Raw genomic sequence first — 12,731 nt, 5'->3', positions numbered from 1 at the left:
GTCTGCACAGTCATGGCTGTTCTCCCACAAAACTCGGTATTGGTATTGGAAGGTGCCCAGTATCACGGCCCTGCCAGGCCCTCCAGCCACTCCAGCAAATATTTCAGTGAAGAGCGATGTGAACCCCAAACTAAGAGAGAAAGAGATCATTATACTGGTGTCAGACCCAGGTACCCAACCAACCACTGGAAAAGAAAATGGGAGAAACCACCTGAAAATCAAAAGGTGGTCAACAATGGCACCCAGAGTTAAATCAAGGCAATCAACGGCAGAACATTTCGCGACAGTTCACAGATAAGACCAGGTCTGAACCCACACAAAGGTCGGAGGAAAACTCCACATCAGAGTCTGAGGAGCTGCTGAGGATACTAAGAGAGTTCATAAAAGAGATCTCTCAAGGGAGAACTGAAAGACGAGCCCGACTCAGAATGACTAGACAAGGTTTCAGTGGCCCAAACTAACGCCGGACCACCATTCACCGCAAACACCCCAACACCCAGCAACTGCAACTCCCAACCTCAGGATGTCACTCAACTCTCCCCAGTGGCATACAGTAAGATTATCACGGGACAGGAAAAGCTAACCCTCAGATCATGGATCAAGAGGCACCCGTGCTCTGACAAGCTAGGAAAGGGGGGAACCAAAACAATTAAATTTTATTTGTATAGCACTTTTAACAATAAACATTGTCTCAAAGCAGCTTTACAGAAAATAAACAAAAAACATGCAAACAGTCCTAGATGTTAGACAAAATTATCCCTAGTGAGCAAGCCTGAGGCAACTGAGGCGACTGTGGCAAGGAAAAACTCCCTTAGATGATATGAGGAAGAAACCTTGAGAGGAACCAGACTCAAAAGGGAACCCATCCTGATTTGGGTGATGCTGGAGAGCGTGATATGAACAATGTCCTTTCTGCATTTATGTATAGTCATGTAGAATTTTATGTGTATGTTAATTTAGAGGTTGTTGTCTTCCTCAAAGTCCACATAGGGTTGGCAACATTGCTTTGAATACCCAAATCCTCACGAGGCAGAAACCAGCTGGAGCTGGTCCATCTCTGGATGCCTCAGGATCCTCGTAGGGTTGGCCTCTGTCTACTGGAGCTGGCACAATCTCTATGTGCCTCGGGATGGGTAGAAGAAGGGAAACAAGTGGAAAGGAATTAGCGTAGCTGCTGTTCATATTAGTAAGCCCTAAATCATAATTTGCAATTAATCAGATGTACTGAAGTACAAGGTTGTGGCATGTATTAAGTGTGTGCCTAGCTAAAGATATATGTCTTTAATCTACGTTTGAACTGGGAGACTGTCTGAGCCCCGAACACTGTCAGGAAGGCTATTCCAAAGTTTAGGAGCTAAATACGAAAACGCTCTACCCCCTTTTGTAGACTTTGATATTATGGGAACTACCAGAAGTCCGGAGTTTTGAGATCTTAAGGAGCGTGTTGGATTGTGACGTGTTAGAAGACTGGCTAGATACTTGGGAGCTAAACCATTTAGAGCCTTGAACGCAAGTAGGGCTAGTTTATAATCAATTCTAAACGTAACAGGTAGCCAGTGCAGGGATGATAATATTGGGGTTATGTGATCCTTTCTTGACCTAGTAAGAACTCTGGTGGCTGCATTCTGGACTAACTGTAGCTTGTTTATTGAAGATGCAGGACAACCACCTAGCAATGCATTACAATAGTCCAGTCTGGAGGTCATGAATGCATGAACTAGCTTTTCTGCATCAGATACAGATAAAATGTTCCTAAGCTTGGCAATGTTGCTAAGGTGGAAGAAGGCTGTTTTAGTAATATTGGAAATATGATTTTCAAAAGACAAGCTACTGTCTAATATTATGCCCAGGTCTTTCACTGTCAAGCTAGTAGTAATAGTACATCCTTCTAAATGCAATTTGAATTGTGAGAGCTTTTGTGTACTGGTTTTTGGACCAGTAAGTAATATCTCTCTTATCTGGATTTAGTAATAGAAATATATCACTCATCCAGTCTTTTATATCTTTAACACACTCAGTTAATCTAGACAATTTATTTCATCTGGTTTTGATGAGATGTATAACTGGGTATCGTCAGCATAATGGAAACTAATCCCAATTCAATTCATTTTTATTTGTATAGTGCTTCTTTATAAAGGTCATTTTCTCAAAGCAGCTTTACACAAACTAAAGTGAAGTGTGTGTGTGTGTGTGTGTGTGTGAGACGTCTCTGATGAGCAAGCAGGGCGACGGTGGCAAGGAAAAACTCCCTGAGATGGTGATAGGAAGAAACCTTGAGACTCAACAGAGAACCCATCCTCATATGGGTTTACACTGTAGTGCGCGTGTGTGTGTGTACAATGTGCGTTTGTGAAGTCCATAGAAAACAGCTGAAGTGTCTTCATGGCAGTGTGAAGCATTGCTGGTGGACAGGTCCAGAGTGAAGGAGGGGGGAGGTCTGGATCACCAGCAGCTCAGGAGTGTAGCTCGGCAGAAAGAGAAGGAAAGTGGTTAGGTACACTCAGTCACCGTGTGGAGATAAAACTTAATGAGGAGTGCAGGGGACTCCGGCAGGACTAGCTATAACAGTGAGGAAGACAGCATCCAAATACACCAGATCACCATAACACTCAACATCCACGAGTCCCCCAGATCTACTCCTTTGTCCAAAACACTAGTCGCTAAATGCTAGGTTAAATAAATAAGTCTTCAACCTCGACTTAAACACTGAGACCGTGTCTGCTTCACATACATTAACTGGGAGGCTATTCCATAATTTTGGGGCTTGGTAAGAGAAAGCTCTGCCCCCTGCCGTGGTTTTGGCAATGCGTGGTACTGATAGACAGCCTGCATCCTTAGAGCGAAGTAGGCGCAGCGGAATGTAAGGTACTAACATATCGCTTAAATACTGCGGAGCGAGACGGTTTAATGCTTTATAGGTTAGAAGTAATATTTTAAAATCGATGCGGAATCTTACTGGGAGCCAGTGTAATGTAGATAAGACTGGCGTGATATGCTCATACTTCCTAGTCCTAGTAAGGACCCTCGCTGCTGCGTTCTGAACTATCTGAAGCTTATTTATGCATCTAGACGAACATCCAGATAGCAAAGCATTACAGGAATCTAATCTGGACTAGTTTTTCAGCATCACTTAGCGAAAGTATATTTCTAATCTTGGCGATATTTCTGAGGTGGAAAAATGCTAACCTGCTTACATTATCTACATGCGCCTCAAATGAGAGATTAGAGTCTATAATCACACCGAGATCTTTTACTGTTAGACTACTTGAAACAGAGAGACCGTCTAAAGTAACAGTGTGATCTTTAAACTTACTTCTAGTGGCTTGTGGTCCCAGTACCAGAACCTCTGTTTTTTCTGGGTTTAGCAGGAGAAAGTTGCTTAGCATCCAGTCTCTTATGTCTATCGCACATGCCTCAACTTTCTTTAACTGGCTATTCTCATCTGGCCTAGCTGAGACGTATAACTGTGTGTCATCAGCATAACAATGGAAGCTAATATGTTTACGGATTATGTTACCTAAAGGGAGCATGTATAACGTGAAAAGCAGTGGGCCTAAGACTGAACCCTGCGGAACGCCGTATTCTACTCGATAACGTGCTGAGTGGTCACTGTTTACATCTACAAACTGATAACGATCGGTTAAATAAGATCTAAACCAGTCACACCAGCCCTTAATTCCTACGACCTTTTCCAGTCTGTGAAGAAGGATATTATGGTCGATAGTGTCGAACACTGCGCTAAGGTTGAGTAAAATTAATAGACTAATGCAACCCCGATCAGAGGCTAATAGCAAGTTATTGACTACTTTAACTAATGCTGTCTCTGTGCTGTGGTGGGGCCTGAAACCTGACTGATGAAGTTCATAGATATTATTACTTTGTAGATATGAAATTAGCTGCTGCGCTACTACCTTCTCTAGTATTTTAGATAGAAAGGGAAGGTTTGAAATCAGCCTATAGTTAGTTAAGTCGCTAGGGTAAAGGTCTGGTTTCTTCACTAATGGTTTAATAACAGCTAATTTAAGTGATTTTGGAACGTACCCATTGCTCAGTGAGGAGTTAATTATTTTAAGCAGAGGTTCAGTTACGGTTCGGTTCCAAGTATTTGCTTAAGAAGACGTGTTGGTACCGGATCTAATAGACAGGTTGATGATTTAGCAGAAGAGATGAGCGAGATTAAATCATTCTCTTCAAGAGGAGTAAAACTTTCTAAGCTCTGATCTATGGATCTATTGTATAATTTGGACTTTGGACCTGTATCTTCTGCCTAATGTTTTTAATTTTGCTATCAAAGAATTTCATGAAATCGTTACTTTTATATGCTGTTATTGTGGAAATTTCTGTCTGTCTTATTCCTAGTTAATTCTGCTATGGTGTTAAATAAGAATTTAGGATTACTTTTATTATTTTCTATAAGTGTTGATAAGTAAGTGGACCTAGCTAGCCTTAGAGCTTTTTTTATAGGCTAAAATATTGTCTTTCCATGCTATTTTAAATGCTAGGAGTTTGGTCTGGTGCCATTTACGCTCTAGCTTTTGGGCGTTCTGTTTTAGAGAGCGGGTGTGGTCACTATACCACGGAGCGAGTTTCTTATCTTTAATTCGTTTTCTTCTAAGTGGGGCTACATTATCTAAGGTACAGCGGAATGTCGACTCTAAAAATTCTGTCACCTGTTCGAGTTCTAAAGGGTCTGATGGTGACCCTATACTAGCGGATAATTCTGGTAGGTGATTAATAAAGCTCTGCGCGGTCGCAGGTGTTATTGTACGGCTAAATCGGTAGCGCGGTTCTGTGTGTACAATGCTACTGTGACACAAACAAAACGAAATCAGACTGGGATCTAATATTGCCTCAGACTGTGGGATTATCACTATCGTTTATATTAACTCCAAAAGATAATATTAAGTCTAACGTATGACCTGCTTTATGTGTGGATCCTACAACACACTGATTGACTCCCAATGAGTCAAGTATGGATGTAAACGCTATCTTCAGCGGGTTGCCTATATTCTCAAAATGAATGTTAAAGTCTCTGGCAATTAACGCTCGGTCGACAGAAACAACTAGGTTTGATAGGAAGTCTGTAAATTCACTAAGAAATTCAGAGTACGGTCCTGGGGTCTGTAGATAATAACTAATGGAAGGGACTGTGATGACTTATCATTAGCGACTGCACTTATGTTACTATAAAGTGCTTCAAATGAATTAAAGTTTTGTCCTAGTTTCTGTACGACGGTCAGATTATCCTTATGAATAACTGTGACGCCTCCTCCTCTACCGGTTAAACGAGGCTGATGTATGTAGCTGTAAGCGGGTGGACTAGCTTCATTTAATGCAAAATATTTGTTCTGCCTAATCCACGTTTCTATTAAACATAACGCGTCATACTCCTGATCCGTGATAAGTTCATTAACTAAGAGCGTTTTAGACTCAAGAGCTCTGATATTTAGCAAACCTAGCTTTAGAGTAGAGGGGCAGGCTGCGCTCTCAGTATTATTATCTAATGTAGGTATGTTTATTAAATTGCTAAAATAGACTTTAGTCTTTCTTAATTTTAATACAGCACGGGGAACAGACATAGTCCCAATGCTATGTACCCTAGGTGACGACTCTAGGCAGCTAGCAGAAGGTTGGGTTAAGCCATTTGTATCAGTCTGGTGAGTTGAACAGTAGCTATTATAATTGTGATCTGACGTATGACTTAAACATGTCCTGGAAATGTTGTCCGAGAGGACCGCAGCTCCAGCTCTGCTTGGGTGCAGGCCGTCAGTATGGTAGAGCCTAGAAAGCTCCCAGAAAATATTCCAGTTATCAACAAAGGGTCTTGACACCATGACTGTAACCATTCATTAAAAGCAAATAGCCTACTGAACCTTTCGATTCCTTGCTGGAACGTGGGAAGCGGTCCTGACACGATGATCCTCATCGTGGGCGATGTGCTGCGTACCTTCTCGACCAGGCTTCTGAAGTCCTTCTTCAGGATCTCCGTCTGTCTCAGCCTGTTGTTGTTCGTGCCAGCATGGCGGACCACAGCTCCGATGTTCTTCTTATTCAGGATCATGGGTACCTGTGCAGCAACATTGAGTACACGAGCACCAGGAAAACAGTGAGTGCGCACCTTACCTTTAGCCGTGGTAGCACGGACGTGCCGGACGATGGAGTCTCCGATGATCACCGCGTCGCATTCCGACTCGCGAAGGGGAGCGAAGCGGTTCTGGGTCGAGATCTCAAACGGGTGGCGGTGGAGGGGGAGAGGTCCTCGCCCGGGTCCTGGCTCGTGTCTTCCGCTGCTGCTGCATCCAGGCTCCGTGGTACCCCGGCACCGGAGTGAACGAAACCTGGGCGGGCCGCATCCTTGGTGCACTGGGCCTGGGCAGAGAAGTACGTGGAGTTGAGGTTGTGGGCGTGTTTGTTTCCCGCCGCGAGTTTATCTGAGACAGGTGAGCATCAATTCGGGATGATTCCAGTGCAGCTTTCCGCTGTCGCAGCTGGGCCTGCTTCACCTGTAGGTCACGGATCTGCTTCTCCACGGCCTCCAAATCCAGATCCACTGAGTGCAGCTCGAATGTATCCTCACCTGCACTCAAAGGCAGACACATAACCGACATAGTGTTTTACAGCAGTAGTACGACAGAGATAATCGGTGTGAGAAACGTGAACAAATTTGTGGTAGCTGGGCTAACAGGCTAGAAGCGGGTGTTCTGGAAAACAAATAAAACTAGCGATATAAAAAGCGATATAAAAAAAAGCGTTTCGAATGAGAATATTATAGAATACTATGAGCTACTATAGATACTATAAAAAAGTTATGATATAATACTGGATTAATATAAAATCGAGAAATTTTAGGTCAGCTTGAACACTGCTAGTGCACTTCCTCTCTTTGCATTAATGTTTGCAAAGACACATTGATGGAGGTATTAGCATTACAAATTGAAGCTTTGGAACCTGATCTGTTTGAGCATCCCATGTCTTCTAATGATGTTACCCAAGGGAAGCATGTAAATTGAGAACAGCAGAGGTCCTAAAACTGATCCTTGTGGAACCCCATATTTCGCTGGCATTACACTGGATAGTTCTCCATTTAAATCTACAAAATGGTATCAATCAGACAGGTAGGATCTAAACCATTTTAATGCTTGTCCCTGAATACCTATGTGATTTTGTAAGCAATCTACAAGAATATTATGATCCATAGTGTCGAATGCAGCACTAAGATCAAGTAAGACTAATATTGAGATGCAGCCTTGGTCTGAAGCTAAAAACAAGTCATTTGTGATTTTTACTAGCGCAGTTTCTGTGCTATGATGGGGCCTGAAACCTGACTCAAATTCTTCAAGGATACCGTTTTCCTGTAAGAAGGAGCATAATTGAGCAGACACAACCTTTTCTGGAAGGTTTGAAATTGGTCTGTAATTTGATAATTCATTAGGGTCTAGTTTAGGTTTCTTAAGAAGAGGCTCAATAACTGCTAACTTGAGAGGTTTTGGGACGTGACCTAAATATAACAAGGAATTAATAATGTTGAGAAGAGGCTCTCCAGCTCCACTTCTTTCAGTAATCTAGTTGGGATTGGATCTAACAAACATGTTGTTGAATTTGCCGTGCTGATAAATTTATAAAGCTCTTCCTGTCCTATACCTGTAAAGCATTTTAGCACTAAATGTGGAGCTTTAGGCTGGACTAGATCACAGGATGCTGTCAGAGGTTGAACATCCAGTATTTTGTTCCTGATGCTATCAATTTTTTCAGTGAAGAAATTCATAAAGTCCTCACTACTAAACTGTAATGGAATACTCTCTTCAGATATCTGATGTTTTGTTAGTCTAGCCACTGTACTAAATAAGAATCTGGGATTGTTTTAGTTTATTGCTATCAGTTTGCTCAGATGTTTGGCCCTAGCAGCTTTTAGATCCTGTCTATAACTAGACATACTGTCTTTATACACAATTCTAATTTAGTTTTTCTCCACTTTCGCTGGAGGTTACGGGTTGCTCTCTTGAGGGTGTGAGTATGACTATTGTACCATGGTGCAGGTGTTTTATCTCTGACCTTTTTTAATCAGATGAGTTAAACCATGGTCCTGTTTTTTGAGTAACGGTAAGAAAATTGTTATAGATAGTTGCAACACCACCTCCATGACCAGTCTGATGGGGCTCATGCTTATAGGAATATCCTGATGGAGTAGACTCATTCAGACCAATGTATTCATTTGGTCTAAGCCAGGTTTCAGTAAGGCAGAGTGCACCAAAACTATAATCTGAGATCATTTCATTAACAATAAGTGCTTTCCGTGTAAGGGATCTAATGTTGAGAAGCCCAAACTTTAGAAATTGTTTTTGTTTACTTATTTGGCCTTTTTCAAGTTTACTGGTGATTAGATTATTTCAAGAACATTCAGTGAATTTATTCTTTGATCTCACTATTCAGGGAACAGACACAGTTTCTATAAGACGAGTTGAACAGTAGCTATTATAATTGTGATCTGAGGTATGACTTACCAGTCAGATGGTGCGTAGTGTCCTGGAAATGTTGTCCGAGAGGACTGCTGCGCCAACTCTGCTTGAGTGCAGGCCATCAGTACGGTAGAGCCTAGGACACTCCCAGAAAATATTCCAGTTATCAACAAAGGGTAATTTCTGGTCTTGACACCATGACTGTAACCATCCTTTAAAAGCAAATAGCCTACCGCCGCGAGTTTACCTGGGACAGGTGAGCATCAGTCCGGGATGATTCCAGCGCGGCTTTCCACTGTCGCAGCTGGGCCTGCTTCACCTGTAGGTCGCAGATCTGCTTCTCCACGGCCTCCAGCTCCAGATCCACTGAGTGCAGCTTGAATGTATCCTCACCTGCACTCAAAGGCAGACACACAACTGACATGGTGTTTTATAGCAGTAGTACAACAGAGAAAATCGGTGTGAGAAACGTAAACAAACTTGTGGTAGCTGGGCTAATGGGCTAGCGATGCTAATGGGCTAACCGGCTAGAAGCAGGTGTTCTGGAAACAAATAAAACTAGCGATATAAAAAGCGTTTCAAATGAGAATATTCTACAATACTATCAGCTTCTGTAGATACTATAAAAAGTTGTAATGTAAGACTGGATTAATATAAAAAATCGAGAAATTTTAGGTCAGCTTGGCGGAGGTCGTGACAAGCGAACCATAACTAGCCATACTCGTGCTACCCCACTAGTGTCATCATCAAAAGCCTCATGCCCGAGCAAGTAAGTGAGCTGGAACCAGAACAGAGCTGGAACCGGAAGAGAACCCGCGCCAGAAGATCCCAAGGCTTTCATCGCCGAACATCGCTCGACTCGACCCTTCGCCCGGACGTCCAGACTCCATCCTCCCTCTCCAGCAACGATCAATAACTTCTCTAAGATCCTCCACCTCCGGTCTGACTAGAACCTGCTGACCAACACCAACAACTTCCATTCACCACCCAAGCAAAGCAAGGATTAATACCTCCCAACTTCATTAAGCTAGTGCAGTAACACTAAAAAAAACTCTCTAACCAATTCACAAGTTAATGCTGATATATTGATGGTTCACTCAGGTCAGGGTCTAGTGACTTTTCATGCTTATGTCTAAGAACTCAACCTTCTGTTTCTCACTGGTTCTTCTCATGCCATATTCCTACATGTATGTCTGTGTGTGTTGATTGTGTGTAGTAGTTTAGTATATGTGTATAGTAGCTTAGTGTAATAAAGTCTCGTCTATGTTCAAGGTGATGTTGTGCTGTGATTCTCTGCTCACCATCTGAGTTCCTAAGGTGCCCGATCTTAGTACCGTGCTCCAGAAGGGTTATCCTCAGAGGAAGTTATTACTGTTGACGGCCGCGATAGTAATGACTTGCCAGAGTAAATAAGACGCCTCACTAAACATTTCGCTGGACAAAATGAGCAGTCAATTGTATAAACTTATTCTGATAAAATTCCCCCAGGATAATCAATATTACTGTTTACATTAATGACCCTTACTTCCATAATTGCAAGATCAAACTAAGTCGACATCTAAATGAGCTAAATTCCTTACAATAGTTACTAAATTTGGCTTCATCTTGGTTGAGCACATGTTGGAGGGGTACATTTTTTTGTGTGAGAGAGATGTTTTCCAGCTATTGTATGAAAGGTGTTGATGTAATTATCAAGTGACAGGATAGCTAAAGTGTTTTTAGGAAGGAACTTGGTTCTAAAGATTTTCATGCAAACAGACATGATGCTTATGCAAAAGCATTGATTGCACTTTTCAGAATTTCATTTCTGAAGGTTAAACAAACCTTTCTCAAAATGTCAGTCATTCAGCCATCTCTTCCTTGAAATCAAAGACTTTGTCAGAAACCGTACTGTACCACTTGATATTCTTCTCTTTCTTTAGGCATCATACTATCTGCACCATAAAACTTGGGCCCAGGATATGGTCCTACATAGTTCTGATGTTCTAATATGTTCCAGAAATGGGATATGGGATGGGAAAAATAACCTTTCTTTTTTTCTGAAAAGCCCATGGCTTTTGAGAGGCTGCTCATCTGTAAGAATCGATGTAAGGCTCATCTGTAAGGCTATCGATGACCCGCACCTGGCCCCAGCAGTTCTTTAGCCTGTCATCTTCTTTCTGCTCCCAGCCAAAGTTCCCTTCCCAAGCAACCTGGGAATGCACAGAAGACAAAGGGTTAGCGGAGAGTGCTCACCTCTAGTGGGGATGGTGGGTAGGCTGGGAGGGGTCATCTTGTGTAGGCCATATCCCGCAAGCCAGGGTTTGTCCATGTATCGAGGGGCAGTGGGGTCTGGCTCGGTAGGCATCGATTCGTCCCTTGGCATCCCATAAGAGGAGCGGCTTTGATTTTGTCTTCCCTTCCCTGGGGAGTGCACTTCCTGTCATCAGGCTGGCGGTTGTCGCCAGAATTCACGCCGGTCTCCCGTGCTCATCTCCAGGGTAGCCGCCACTCACTCCAGAACCTCCAGCATCTCCCGGGAGATGCAGGCTCCCCGCATGCCCACAGACTTTCTCTCCTCAGGTGGCAGAGCCCTCACGAATCGGTCCATGGCTGAAGCCACCTCTTGGTGATCTGCAGTAGCCTATCCATCTGGCCACGAGGGATGGCTTTTGTGTCTTAGCTCCAGCGATGGAGCTCTGTTTCAAGTTTCAAGTGGAGTTTATTGTCATTTCAGCCATATACAAGTACATAGTGAAATGAAAGAATGGTTCTCCAGGACCAAGGTGCTACATCAGATGACACAGAACAACACAGAACTACAAGGGACTACATAAACTATACACAAAGTGCACAAGTACAAAACAGTACAAGACAGTACAATGACTGCGGGGACAGACAATGGGCACAGTAAGTCCCAGTGCAGCGCCGACCAGTACACAGTTCTGCTTAAAAGTGAACCTAGTGACAACAGTGCAAATAGTACAAGAGTACAATACAAGTAGCTGAAATAGTGTAAACATAAGAGTAGCAGCCTATGTACAGTATAATGTAATGAGTATTGTAGCAGCATAAACATGTGCAAAAACTTGCAAAAAAATTGCAGAGAGGATGGAGGATGCTCAGCTGCGTGTGTGTGTATATATGTATGTGTGTGATCCTTCAGTCCAGTTTCTGAGTATTGAGGAGTCTGATGGCATGGGGAAGAAACTATTGCATAGTCTGGTCGTGAGGGCCCGAATGCTTCAGTACCGTTTACCAGACGGCAGGAGGTTACGGAGTGTGTGAGAGGGGTGTGTGGGGTCATCCACAATGCTGGTGGCTTTGCGGATGCAGCGTGAGGTGTAAATGTCGTGATGGAGGGAAGAGAGACCCCGATGATCTTCTCAGCTGTCCTCACTATCCGCTGCAGGGTCTTGTGATCCGAGATGGTGCAATTCCCAAACCAGGCAGTGATGCAGCTGCTCAGGATGCTCTCGATAGTCCCTCTGCAGAACATGGTGAGGACGGGGGGTGGGAGATGTGCTTTCCTCAGCCTTCGCAGAAAGTACATGCGCTGCTGGGCTTTCTTCGTTATGGAACTGGTGTTCAGCGACCAGGTGAGGTTCTCCGCCAGGTGAACACCAAGAAACTTGGTGCTCTTGATGATCTCCACGGAGGAGCTGCCGATGTTCAGCAGAGAGTGGTCACTCTGTGCTCTTCTGAAGTCAACAACCATCTCTTTAGTTTTGTCCACGTTCAGAGACAGGTTGTTGGCTCTGCACCAGTCCATTAGCTGCTGCACCTCCTCTCTGTATGCTAACTCATCGTTCTTGCTGATGAGACCCACCACGGTCGTGTCATCGGCGAACTTGATGGTGTGATTTGATCTGTGCATTGCTACACAGTTGTGAGTCAGCAGAGTGAACAGCAATTGACTGAGCACAGAGCCCTGTGGGGCCCCAGTGCTCAGTGTGGTGGTGTTGGAGATGCTGTTCCCGATCCGGACTGACTGAGATCTCCCAGTCAGAAAGTCCAGGATCCAGTTACAGAGGGTGGTGTTCAGGCCCAGCAGGTTCAGCTTTCCAATCAGGTGCTGAGGAATGATTGTGTTGAATGCTGAACTGAAGTCTGTGAACAGCATTCGAACATATGTGTCTTTATAGTCCAGGCGAGTGAGGGCCAGATGGAGGGTGGTGGTGATGCCGTCAACTGTTGAGCGGTTGGGGCAGTAAGCAAATTGCAGGGGGTCCAGCGAGGGGGGCAGCAGGGTCTTGATGTGCCTCATGACGAGCCTCTTGAAGCACTTCATGATGA

General features: G+C 43.7%; 1 pseudogene; it reads right to left on the bottom strand.

Annotated features, from left to right (window-relative positions):
* Positions 1–4,816: 4,816 nt before the first annotated feature.
* LOC128318301 (uncharacterized) lies at positions 4,817–6,008 on the bottom strand (annotated as a pseudogene).
* Positions 6,009–12,731: the final 6,723 nt, after the last annotated feature.

Source organism: Pangasianodon hypophthalmus, chromosome 5 (genome assembly GCF_027358585.1).
Source record: "Pangasianodon hypophthalmus isolate fPanHyp1 chromosome 5, fPanHyp1.pri, whole genome shotgun sequence".
NCBI lineage: Eukaryota > Metazoa > Chordata > Actinopteri > Siluriformes > Pangasiidae > Pangasianodon > Pangasianodon hypophthalmus.
Note: the sequence above shows the minus strand (reverse complement) of the source record. Positions and strands in the feature narration are given on the sequence as shown.